Below are 13,149 nucleotides of genomic sequence, written 5' to 3'. Positions count from 1 at the left end.
CCTGACCCAGCTCTGAATGGTCCTGGAGACAATCACATGACTGACAATCAACAGCATCCCTGCGATGGTTTACTGACACACATTTAGTAAGTGTGTGTGTTAGTCTCTCTCTAACCAGGTCTTCGAAAGAGAAGAGGTGTGTGTCTGAGTCTTCAGGGAGGAGGGTCCTCAGCGCCTCAGCCAATGAAAACAGGTATTCAGTGTTCCGTCCGCTCGGTCCGACTGCATCTACAATCTGATTGGCTATCAGCTCCAGGGGGGAGGGACCCAGGTAGTCAGGGTTGTCATTAGAACCGATGTGGAGCAGAGCCTGGCTGGGTGCAGGGGGAGTGTCAGCATGTCGTGTGGGGGTCACGGAGGGTCGGGGGTGAAAGTTCACTGCGATGAAGCGGTAACCGCCCTTCTCCCGGTGGTCAAGGTAACACTTCACTTCCTGCTCTCGGCCAGACGGCAGCTAAAATGCCACGCCCCAGACACAACCCTGAGAGAGAGGAGAGAGAGAGAGAAGCCAAGTTATACCAGGCACGACCTTTACCAATAAAACTACCAGAGACCAATCACTGTCAAGAGCAGGAGACACAGGGAGACATTCAGTGACGATTGGCGGCGAAGAGCTCGGAAAGTCCCAGGTTTATGGAAATTAGCAGCGGCGCAACTGTGCGATAACTAAATCAGAGGAGGGAGGGTCTTGCTAGCTAGCTTTGACACTGCGCTGGATAGGGTAGCAGCCAATGAGACGCTGTGCTGAATAGGCTAGCAGCCAATGAGACGCTGTGCTGAATAGGTTAGCAGCCAATGAGACGCTGTGCTGAATAGGCTAGCAGCCAATGAGACGCTGTGCTGAATAGGCTAGCAGCCAATGAGACACTGTGCTGAATAGGCTAGCAGCCAATGAGACGCTGTGCATGCTGTTTGGAAGCTACACTGACAAAGGGAGAACTGGCCAGCAGAGAGAAAGACAGAAGACAAATCTGAGGATCTGAACAGTCCCAACACTGACCCAGCTCTGAACGGTCCCAACCCTGACCCACCTCTGAACGGTCCCAACCCTAACCCAGCTCTGAACGATCCCAACCCTATCCCAGCTCTGAACGGTCCATACCCTGACCCAGCTCTGAACGGTCCCAACCCTGACCCAGCTCTGAACGGTCCCAACCCTGACCCAGCTCTGAACGGTCCTAACCCTGACCCAGCTCTGAACGGTCCCAACCCTAACCCTAGCCCAGCTCTGAACGGTCGTAACCCTGACCCAGCTCTGAACGGTCCCAACCCTAACCCAGCTCTGAACGGTCCCAACCCTGACCCAGCTCTGAACGGTCCTAACCCTGACCAAGCTCTGAACGGTCCCAACCCTAACCCTAGCCCAGCTCTGAACGGTCCCAACCCTAACCCTGACCCAGCTCTGAACGGTCCCAACCCTGACCCACCTCTGAACGGTCCCAACCCTAACCCAGCTCTGAACGATCCCAACCCTATCCCAGCTCTGAACGGTCCCAACCCTGACCCAGCTCTGAACGGTCCCAACCCTGACCCAGCTCTGAACGGTCCCAACCCTGACCCAGCTCTGAACGGTCCCAACCCTGACCCAGCCCTGAACGGTCCCAACCCTGACCCAGCTCTGAACGGTCCTAACCCTGACCCAGCTCTGAACGGTCCCAACCCTAACCCTAGCCCAGCTCTGAATGGTCCTAACCCTGACCCAGCTCTGAACGGTCCCAACCCTAATCCAGCTCTGAACGGTCCCAACCCTGACCCAGCTCTGAACGGTCCTAACCCTGACCCAGCTCTGAACGGTCCCAAACCTAACCCTAGCCCAGCTCTGAACGGTCCCAACCCTAACACTGACCCAGCTCTGAACGGTCCCAACCCTAACCCAGCTCTGAATGGTCCCAACGCTAACCCAGCTCTGAACGGTCCCAACCCTTACCCAGCTCTGAACGGTCCCAACCCTAACCCTGACCCAGCTCTGAACGGTCCCAACCTTGACCGAGCTCTAAACGGTCCCAACCCTAACCCAGCTCTGAACGTTCCCAACCCTAACCCTGACCCAGCTCTGAACGGTCCCAACCCTGACCCAGCTCTGAACGGTCCCAACCCTGACCCAGCTCTGAACGGTCCCAACCCTAACACAGCTCTGAATGGTCCCAACCCTAACCCTGACCCAGCTCTGAACGGTCCCAACCCTAACCCAGCTCTGAAGGGTCCCAACCCTGACCCAGCTCTGAACGGTCCCAACTCTGACCCAGCTCTGAACGGTCCTAACCCTGACCCAGCTCTGAACGGTCCTAACCCTGACCCAGCTCTGGTCCCAACCATAACCTTAACCCAGCTCTGAACAGTCCCGACTCTAACCCAGCTCTGAACGGTCCCAACCCTGACCCACCTCTGAACGGTCCCAACCCTAACCCAGCTCTGAACGATCCCAACCCTATCCCAGCTCTGAACGGTCCATACCCTGACCCAGCTCTGAACGGTCCCAACCCTGACCCAGCTCTGATCGGTCCCAACCCTGACCCAGCTCTGAACGGTCCCAACCCTGACCCAGCTCTGAACGGTCCTAACCCTGACCCAGCTCTGAACGGTTCCAACCCTAACCCTAGCCCAGCTCTGAACGGTCGTAACCCTGACCCAGCTCTGAACGGTCCCAACCCTAACCCAGCTCTGAACGGTCCCAACCCTGACCCAGCTCTGAACGGTCCTAACCCTGACCAAGCTCTGAACGGTCCCAACCCTAACCCTAGCCCAGCTCTGAACGGTCCCAACCCTAACCCTGACCCAGCTCTGAACGGTCCCAACCCTGACCCACCTCTGAACGGTCCCAACCCTAACCCAGCTCTGAACGATCCCAACCCTATCCCAGCTCTGAACGGTCCCAACCCTGACCCAGCTCTGAACGGTCCCAACCCTGACCCAGCTCTGAACGGTCCCAACCCTGACCCAGCTCTGAACGGTCCCAACCCTGACCCAGCCCTGAACGGTCCCAACCCTGACCCAGCTCTGAACGGTCCTAACCCTGACCCAGCTCTGAACGGTCCCAACCCTAACCCTAGCCCAGCTCTGAATGGTCCTAACCCTGACCCAGCTCTGAACGGTCCCAACCCTAATCCAGCTCTGAACGGTCCCAACCCTGACCCAGCTCTGAACGGTCCTAACCCTGACCCAGCTCTGAACGGTCCCAAACCTAACCCTAGCCCAGCTCTGAACGGTCCCAACCCTAACACTGACCCAGCTCTGAACGGTCCCAACCCTAACCCAGCTCTGAATGGTCCCAACGCTAACCCAGCTCTGAACGGTCCCAACACTTACCCAGCTCTGAACGGTCCCAACCCTAACCCTGACCCAGCTCTGAACGGTCCCAACCCTGACCGAGCTCTGAACGGTCCCAACCCTAACCCAGCTCTGAACGTTCCCAACCCTAACCCTGACCCAGCTCTGAACGGTCCCAACCCTGACCCAGCTCTGAACGGTCCCAACCCTGACCCAGCTCTGAACGGTCCCAACCCTAACACAGCTCTGAATGGTCCCAACCCTAACCCTGACCCAGCTCTGAACGGTCCCAACCCTAACCCAGCTCTGAACGGTCCCAACCCTGACCCAGCTCTGAACGGTCCCAACTCTGACCCAGCTCTGAACGGTCCTAACCCTGACCCAGCTCTGAACGGTCCTAACCCTGACCCAGCTCTGGTCCCAACCATAACCTTAACCCAGCTCTGAACAGTCCCGACTCTAACCCAGCTCTGAACGGTCCCAACCCTAACCCTGACCCAGCTCTGAATGGTCCTGGAGACAATCACATGACTGACAATCAACAGCATCCCTGCGATGGTTTACTGACACACATTTAGTAAGTGTGTGTGTTAGTCTCTCTCTAACCAGGTCTTCGAGGGAGAAGAGGTGTGTGTCTGAGTCTTCAGGGAGGAGGGTCCTCAGCGCCTCAGCCAATGAAAACAGGTATTCAGTGTTCCGTCCGCTCGGTCCGACTGCATCTACAATCTGATTGGCTATCAGCTCCAGGGGAGCGGGACCCAGGTAGTCAGGGTTGTCATTAGAACCGATGTAGAGCAGAGCCTGGCTGGGTGCAGGGGGAGTGTCAGCGTGTCGTGTGGGGGTCACGGAGGGTCGGGGGTGAAAGTTCACTGCGATGACGCGGTAACCGCCCTTATCCCGGTGGTCAAGGTAACACTTCACTTCCTGCTCTCGGCCAGACGGCAGCTAAATTGCCACGCCCCAGACACAACCCTGAGAGAGAGGAGAGAGAGAGAGAAGCCAAGTTATACCAGGCACGACCTTTTCCAATAAAACTACCAGAGACCAATTACTGCCAAGAGCAGGAGACACAGGGAGACATTCAGTGACGATTGGCGGCGAAGAGCACGGAAAGTCCCAGGTTTATGGAAATTAGCAGCGGCGCAACTGTGCGATAACTAAATCAGAGGAGGGAGGGTCTTGCTAGCTAGCTTTGACACTGCACTGGATAGGCTAGCAGCCAATGAGACGCTGTGCTGAATAGGCTAGCAGCCAATGAGACGCTGTGCTGGATAGGCTAGCAGCCAATGAGACGCTGTGCTGAATAGGCTAGGCCAGCTCTGAACCTTCCCAAACCTAACCCTAACCCAGCTCTGAACGGTCCCAACCCTAACCCAGCTCTGAACTGTCCCAACCCTAACCCAGCTCTGAACGGTCCCAACCCTAACCCAGCTCTGAACGGTCCCAAACCTAACCCTGACCCACCTCTGAACGGTCCCAACCCTGACCCAGCTCTGAACGGTCCCAACCCTAACCCAGCTCTGAACGATCCCATCCCTATCCCAGCTCTGAACGGTCCATACCCTGACCCAGCTCTGAACGGTCCCAACCCTGACCCAGCTCTGAACGGTCCCAACCCTGAGCCAGCTCTGAACGGTCCCAACCCTGACCCAGCTCTGAACGGTCCTAACCCTGACCCAGCTCTGAACGGTCCCAACCCTAACCCTAGCCCAGCTCTGAACGGTCCTAACCCTGACCCAGCTCTGAACGGTCCCAACCCTAACCCAGCTCTGAACGGTCCCAACCCTGACCCAGCTCTGAACGGTCCTAACCCTGACCCAGCTCTGAACGGTCCCAACCCTAACCCTAGCCCAGCTCTGAACGGTCCCAACCCTAACCCTGACCCAGCTCTGAACGGTCCCAACCCTGACCCACCTCTGAACGGTCCCAACCCTAACCCAGCTCTGAACGATCCCAACCCTATCCCAGCTCTGAACGGTCCCAACCCTGACCCAGCTCTGAACGGTCCCAACCCTGACCCAGCTCTGAACGGTCCCAACCCTGACCCAGCTCTGAACGGTCCCAACCCTGACCCAGCCCTGAACGGTCCCAACCCTGACCCAGCTCTGAACGGTCCTAACCCTGACCCAGCTCTGAACGGTCCCAACCCTAACCCTAGCCCAGCTCTGAATGGTCCTAACCCTGACCCAGCTCTGAACGGTCCCAACCCTAATCCTGCTCTGAACGGTCCCAACCCTGACCCAGCTCTGAACGGTCCTAACCCTGACCCAGCTCTGAACGGTCCCAACCCTAACCCTAGCCCAGCTCTGAACGGTCCCAACCCTAACACTGACCCAGCTCTGAACGGTCCCAACCCTAACCCAGCTCTGAATGGTCCCAACGCTAACCCAGCTCTGAACGGTCCCAACCCTTACCCAGCTCTGAACGGTCCCAACCCTAACCCTGACCCAGCTCTGAACGGTCCCAACCCTGACCGAGCTCTGAACGGTCCCAACCCTAACCCAGCTCTGAACGTTCCCAACCCTAACCCTGACCCAGCTCTGAACGGTCCCAACCCTGACCCAGCTCTGAACGGTCCCAACCCTGACCCAGCTCTGAACGGTCCCAACCCTAACCCAGCTCTGAATGGTCCCAACCCTAACCCTGACCCAGCTCTTAACGGTCCCAACCCTAACCCAGCTCTGAACGGTCCCAACCCTGACCCAGCTCTGAACGGTCCCAACTCTGACCCAGCTCTGAACGGTCCTAACCCTGACCCAGCTCTGAACGGTCCTAACCCTGACCCAGCTCTGTTCCCAACCATAACCTTAACCCAGCTCTGAACAGTCCCGACTCTAACCCAGCTCTGAACGGTCCCAACCCTAACCCTGACCCAGCTCTGAATGGTCCTGGAGACAATCACATGACTGACAATCAACAGCATCCCTGCGATGGTTTACTGACACACATTTAGTAAGTGTGTGTGTTAGTCTCTCTCTAACCAGGTCCTCGAGAGAGAGAAGAGGTGTGTGTCTGAGTCTTCAGGGAGGAGGGTCCTCAGCGCCTCAGCCAATGAAAACAGGTATTCAGTGTTCCGTCCGCTCGGTCCGACTGCATCTACAATCTGATTGGCTATCAGCTCCAGGGGAGCGGGACCCAGGTAGTCAGGGTTGTCATTAGAACCGATGTAGAGCAGAGCCTGGCTGGGTGCAGGGGGAGTGTCAGCGTGTCGTGTGGGGGTGACGGAGGGTCGGGGGTGAAAGTTCACTGCGATGACGCGGTAACCGCCCTTATCCCGGTGGTCAAGGTAACACTTCACTTCCTGCTCTCGGCCAGACGGCAGCTAAATTGCCACGCCCCAGACACAACCCTGAGAGAGAGGAGAGAGAGAGAGAGAGAAGCCAAGTCAAACCAGGCACGCCCTTTACCAATAAAACTACCAGAGACCAATCACTGCCTATAGCAGGAGACACAGGGAGACATTCAGTGACGATTGGCTGCAAAGAGCTCGGAAAGTCCCAGGTTTATGGAAATTAGCAGCGGCGCAACTGTGCGATAACTAAATCAGAGGAGGGAGGGTCTTGCTAGCTAGCTTTGACACTGCGATGGATAGGCTAGCAGCCAATGAGACGCTGTGCTGAATAGGCTAGCAGCCAATGAGACGCTGTGCTGAATAGGCTAGAAGCCAATGAGACGCTGTGCTGAATAGGCTAGCAGCCAATGAGACGCTGTGCAGAATAGGCTAGCAGCCAATGAGACGCTGTGCTGAATAGGCTAGCAGCCAATGAGACGCTGCGCTGGATAGGCTGTGCATGCTGTTTGGAAGCTACACTGACAAAGGGAGAACTGGCCAGCAGAGAGAAAGACAAAAGACAAATCTGAGGATCTGAACAGTCCCAATCCTGACCCAGCTCTGAACGGTCCCAACCCTGACCCAGCTCTGAACGGTCCCAACCCTGACCCAGCTCTGAACGGTCCCAACCCTGACCCAGCTCTGAACGGTCCCAACCCTACCCTAGCCCAGCTCTGAACGGTCCCAACCCTAACCCTAACCCAGCTCTGAACGGTCCCAACCTTAACCCTGACCCAGCTCTGAACGGTCCCAACCCTAACCCAGCTCTGAACGGTCCCAACCCTAACCCAGCTCTGAACGGTCCCAACCCTAACCATGAACCCAGCTCTGAACGGTCCTAACCCTGACCCAGCTCTGAACGGTCCCAACCCTATCCCAGCTTTGAACGGTCCCAACCCTAACCCAGCTCTGAACGGTCCCAACCCTAACCCAGCTCTGAACGGTCCCAACCCTAACCCAGCTCTGAACGGTCCCAACCCTAACCTTGACCCAGCTCTGAACGGTCCCAACCCTAACCCTGACCCAGCTCTGAACGGTCCCAACCCTGACCCAGCTCTGAACGGTCCCAACCCTAACCCAGCTCTGAACGGTCCCAACCCTGACCCAGCTCTGAACGTTCCCAACCCTGACCCAGCTCTGAACGGTCCTAACCCTGACCCAGCTCTGAACGGTCCCAACCCTAACCCTAGCCCAGCTCTGAACGGTCTCAACCCTAACCCAGCTCTGAACGGTCCCAACCCTAACCCTGACCCAGCTCTGAACAGTCCCAACCCTAACCCAGCTCTGAATGGTCCCAACCCTAACCCAGCTCTGAATAGTCCCAACCCTGACCCAGCTCTGAACGGTCCCAACCCTAACCCTGACCCTGCTCTGAACGGTCCCAACCCTGACCCATCTCTGAACGGTCCCAACCCTAACCCAGCTCTGAACGGTCCCAACCCTGACCCAGCTCTGAACGGTCCCAACCCTGACTGAGCTCTGAACGGTCCCAACCCTAACCCAGCTCTGAACGGTCCCAACCCTAACACTGACCCAGCTCTGAACGGTTCCAACCCTGACCCAGCTCTGAACGGTCCCAACCCTAACCCAGCTCTGAACGGTCCCAACCCTTACCCAGCTCTAAACTGTCCCAACCCTAACCCTGACCCAGCTCTGAACGGTCCCAACCCTGACCCAGCTCTGAACGGTCCCAACCCTAACCCAGCTCTGAACGTTCCCAACCCTAACCCTGACCCAGCTCTGAACGGTCCCAACCCTGACCCAGCTCTGAACCTTCCCAAACCTAACCCTGACCCAGCTCTGAACGGTCCCAACCCTGACCCAGCTCTGAACGGTTCCAACCCTGACCCAGCTCTGAACGGTCCCAACCCTAACCCAGCTCTGAACGGTCCCAACCCTAACCCTGAACCAGCTCTGAACGGTCCCAACCCTAACCCAGCTCTGAACAGTCCCAACCCTGACCCAGCTCTGAACGGTCCCATCCCTGACCCAGCTCTGAACGGTGCCAACCCTTACCCTGACCCAGCTCTGAATGGTCCCAACCCTAACTCAGCTCTGAACGGTCCCAACCCTAACCCAGCTGTGAACGGTCCCAACCCTAACCATGAACCCAGCTCTGAACGGTCCTAACCCTGACCCACCTCTGAACGGTCCCAACCCTGACCCAGCTCTGAACGGTCCCAACCCTGACCCAGCTCTGAACGGTCCCAAACCTAACCCAGCTCTGAACGGTCCCAACCCTAACCCTGACCCAGCTCTGAACGGTCCCATCCCTAACCCAGCTCTGAACGGTCCCAACCCTGACCCAGTTCTGAACGGTCCCAACCCTGATCCAGCTCTGAACGGTCCTAACCCTGACCCAGCTCTGAACGGTCCTAACCCTGACCCAGCTCTGGTCCCAACCCTAACCTTAACCCAGCTCTGAACAGTCCCGACACTAACCCAGCTCTGAACGGTCCCAACCCTAACCCTGACCCAGCTCTGAATGGTCCTGGAGACAATCACATGACTGACAATCAACAGCATCCCTGCGATGGTTTACTGACACACATTTAGTAAGTGTGTGTGTTAGTCTCTCTCTAACCAGGTCTTCGAGAGAGAAGAGGTGTGTGTCTGAGTCTTCAGGGAGGAGGGTCCTCAGCGCCTCAGCCAATGAAAACAGGTATTCAGTGTTCCGTCCGCTCGGTCCGACTGCATCTACAATCTGATTGGCTATCAGCTCCAGGGGGGCGGGACCCAGGTAGTCAGGGTTGTCATTAGAACCGATGTAGAGCAGAGCCTGGCTGGGTGCAGGAGGAGTGTCAGCGTGTCGTGTGGGGGTCACAGAGGGTCGGGGGTGAAAGTTCACTGCGATGACGCGGTAACCGCCCTTCTCCCGGTGGCCAAGGTAACACTTCACTTCCTGCTCTCGGCCAGACGGCAGCTTATATGCCACGCCCCAGACACAACCCTGAGAGAGAGGAGAGAGAGAGCGAGAAGCCAAGTTAAACCAGGCACGACCTTTACCAATAAAACTACCAGAGACCAATCACTGCCAATAGCAGGAGACACAGGGAGACATTCAGTGACGATTGGCGGCGAAGAGCTCGGAAAGTCCCAGGTTTATGGAAATTAGCAGCGGCGCAACTGTACGATAACTAAATCAGAGGAGGATAGGCTAGCAGCCAATGAGACGCTGTGCTGAATAGGCTAGCAGCCAATGAGACGCTGTGCTGAATAGGCTAGCAGCCAATGAGACACTGTGCTGAATAGGCTAGCAGCCAATGAGACGCTGCGCTGGATAGGCTAGCATCCAATAAGACGCTGTGCATGCTGTTTGGAAGCTACACTGACAAAGGGAGAACTGGCCAGCAGAGAGAAGGACAGAAGACAAATCTGAGGACATCTATATTAGAGGTCTGAGGGCCAACATCTGGAATCAAAAATAATTTTATTAGTCACATGCGCCGAATACAACAGGTGTAGACCTTACAGTGAAATCCTTCTTACAAGCCCTTAACCAACAATGCAGTTTAAAAAATACGAATAATAAACAAAAGTGAACAAGTAATTAAAGAGCAGCAGTAAAATAACAATAGCGAGGCTATATACAGGGGGTACCGGTACAGAGTCAATGTGCGGGGACACCAGTTAGTCGAGGTAAAATGGACAGTTGTGTAACGGCCGTCGTCAGAATGAGACCAAGGTGCAGCGGAGGATGTGTTCATCTTAAATGATTTTAATGACTGAATGAACACTTGCAAAAGAAAACACGAAAATGACAGCCAAACAGTTCTGTCAGGAATAACAAAACACTAGACAGAAAACATTCATCCACAAACCCCAAAGGAAAAACAGGCTGCCTATGTATGAATCTCAATCAGCAACAACGATCTACACCTGTTCCTGATTGAGAGCCATACACAGCCGAAACAAAGAAAACCACCAACATAGAAAAAGAAACCTAGAACGCCCACCCATGTCGCACCCTGGCCTAACCAAAAATAGAGAACAAATAACCCTCTCTATAGCCAGGGTGTTACAGTACCCCCCCCCCCCCCCCAAAGGTGCGTACTCCGGCCGCAAAACCTGACTCTAAAGGGGAGGGTCCGGGTGGGCCTTCCTACGGCGGCGGCTCTGGTGCGGGACGTGGACCCCGCTCCACCCTCGGCTTAGCCCACTTAGGTGGAGTTCCTGGCTGCGCCAGAGGACTGGCGTGCGACCCTGGCGGCGCCCGGCTGGCGGGCGACTCTGGCGGCGCCCGGCTGGCGGGCGTCTCTGGCGGCTCCGGACAGGCGGACAGGCTCCGGCGGCTCCGGACAGGCGGGCGGTTCCGGACAGGCGGGCGGCTCTGGCGGCTTCGGACTGGCGGGCGGCTCTGGCGGCTCCAGACTGGCGGGCGGCTCTGGTGGCTCCGGACTGGCGGGCTGCTCTGGCGGCTCTGGCCCAGGATTCACCAGGCTGGGGAGACATGCAGGAGGCCTGGCTCTGGGCGCAGGCACAGGACTCACCAGGCTGGGGAGACCCACAGGAGGCCTGGTCGGAGGAGGAGGCACAGGATATACCAGGCTGGGGAGACCCACTGGAGGCCTGGTCTGAGGAGGAGGCACAGGATAAACCGGGCTGTGGGGGACCACTGGAGTTCTGGTGCGTAGGCTTGCCACCCATACTCCAGGCTGAATGCCCACTCTTGCCCGGCACGGGCGGAGCGCAGGCATAGGACGAACTGAGCCCTCCCAGCGCCCCGGAGACACAGTGCGCTGAGCCGGCGCAGGATAACCTGGACCGAAACGATGCACTGGAGACCAGACGCGCTGAGCTGGCACAATCCGCCCTGGCTCGATGCCCACACTTGCATGGCACTTGCGGGGGGCTGGCCTATAGCGCACCGGGCTATGAGCGCGCACTGGAGACACCGTGCGCTTCACAGCATAACACGGTGCCTGACCAGTACCACGCTGCTTCCGGTAAGCACGGGGAGTTGTCCCAGAATTTGATCCTGGCTCTGCCACACTCCCCGTGTGCCGCTGCCTCTCGTGCCTGTTGCGCTCCCTTGCCTCATACCATCGCCTCTCCGCTCTCGCTGCCTCGATCTCCCACTGCGGGTGGCGATACTCCCCAGCTTGAGCCCATGGTCCTGCCCCGTCCAGTATTTCCTCCCATGTACACGATTCCAGATAGCTCCTCTCCTGGTGCTGCTCCTTCCTCCGCTGCTTGGTCCGTTGTTGGTGGGTGAATCTGTAACGGCCGTCGTCAGAATGAGACCAAGGTGCAGCGAAGGATGTATTCATCTTAAATGATTTTAATGACCGAATGAACACTTGCAAAAGAAAACACGAAAATGACAGCCAAACAGTTCTGTCAGGAATAACAAAACACTAGACAGAAAACATTCACCCACAAACCCCAAAGGAAAAACAGGCTGCCTATGTATGACTCTCAATCAGCAACAACGATCTACACCTGTTCCTGATTGAGAGCCATACACGTCCGAAACAAAGAAAACCACCAACATAGAAAAAGAAACCTAGGACGCCCACCCATGTCACACCCTGGCCTAACCAAAAATAGAGAACAAAAAACCCTCTCTGTGGCCAGGGCGTTACAAGTTGAAGTCGGAAGTTTACATAGCCAAATACATTTACTCAGTTTTTCACAATTCCTGACATTAAATCCTAGTAAAAATTCCTTGACATTTAATCCTAGTAAGAATTCCCTGTTTTAGGTCAGTTAGGATCACCACTTTATTTTAAGAATATGAAATGTCAGAATAATAGTAGAGAGAATGATTAATTTCAGCTTTTATTTCTTTCATCACATTCCCAGTGGGTCAGAAGTTTACATAAACTCAATTAGTATTTGGTAGCATTGCCTTTAAATTGATTAACTTGGGTCAAACGTTTCAGGTAGCCTTCCGCAAGCTTCCCACAATAAGTTGGGTGAATTTTGGCCCATTCCTCCTGACAGAGCTGGTGCAACTGAGTCAGGTTTACAAGCCTCCTTGCTCGCACACGCTTTTTCAGTGGCCACCATTTTTCAGTGATGTCCACTCCAATACCTTGACTTTGTTGTCCTTAAGCCATTTTGCCACAACTTTGGAAGCATGCTTCTTCCTGACTGATGTCTTGAGATGTTGCTTCAATATATCCACATAATTTTCCAGCCTCATGATTCCATCTATTTTGTGCAGTGCACCAGTCCCTCCTGCAGCAAAGCACCCCCACAACATGATGCTGCCACCCCCGTGCTTCACGGTTGGGATGGTGTTCTTCGGCTTGCAAGACTGCCCCTTTTTCCTCCAAACATAACGATGGTCATTATGGCCAAACAGTTCTATTTCTGTTTCATCAGACCAGAGGACATTTCTCCAAAAAGTACAATCTTTGTCCCCATGTGCAGTTGCAAACCGTAGTCTGGCTTTTTTATGGCGGTGTTGGAGCAGTGGCTTCTTCCTTGCTGAGCAGCCTTTCAGGTTATTACGACATAGGACTAGTTTTACTGTGGATATAGATACTTTTGTACTTGTTTCCTCCAGCATCTTGACAAGGTCCTTTGCTGTTGTTCTGGGATTG

This window comes from Salmo salar, chromosome 01 (genome assembly GCF_965601325.2).
Source record: "Salmo salar chromosome 01, fSalSal1, whole genome shotgun sequence".
Lineage (NCBI taxonomy): Eukaryota > Metazoa > Chordata > Actinopteri > Salmoniformes > Salmonidae > Salmo > Salmo salar.
Note: the sequence above shows the minus strand (reverse complement) of the source record.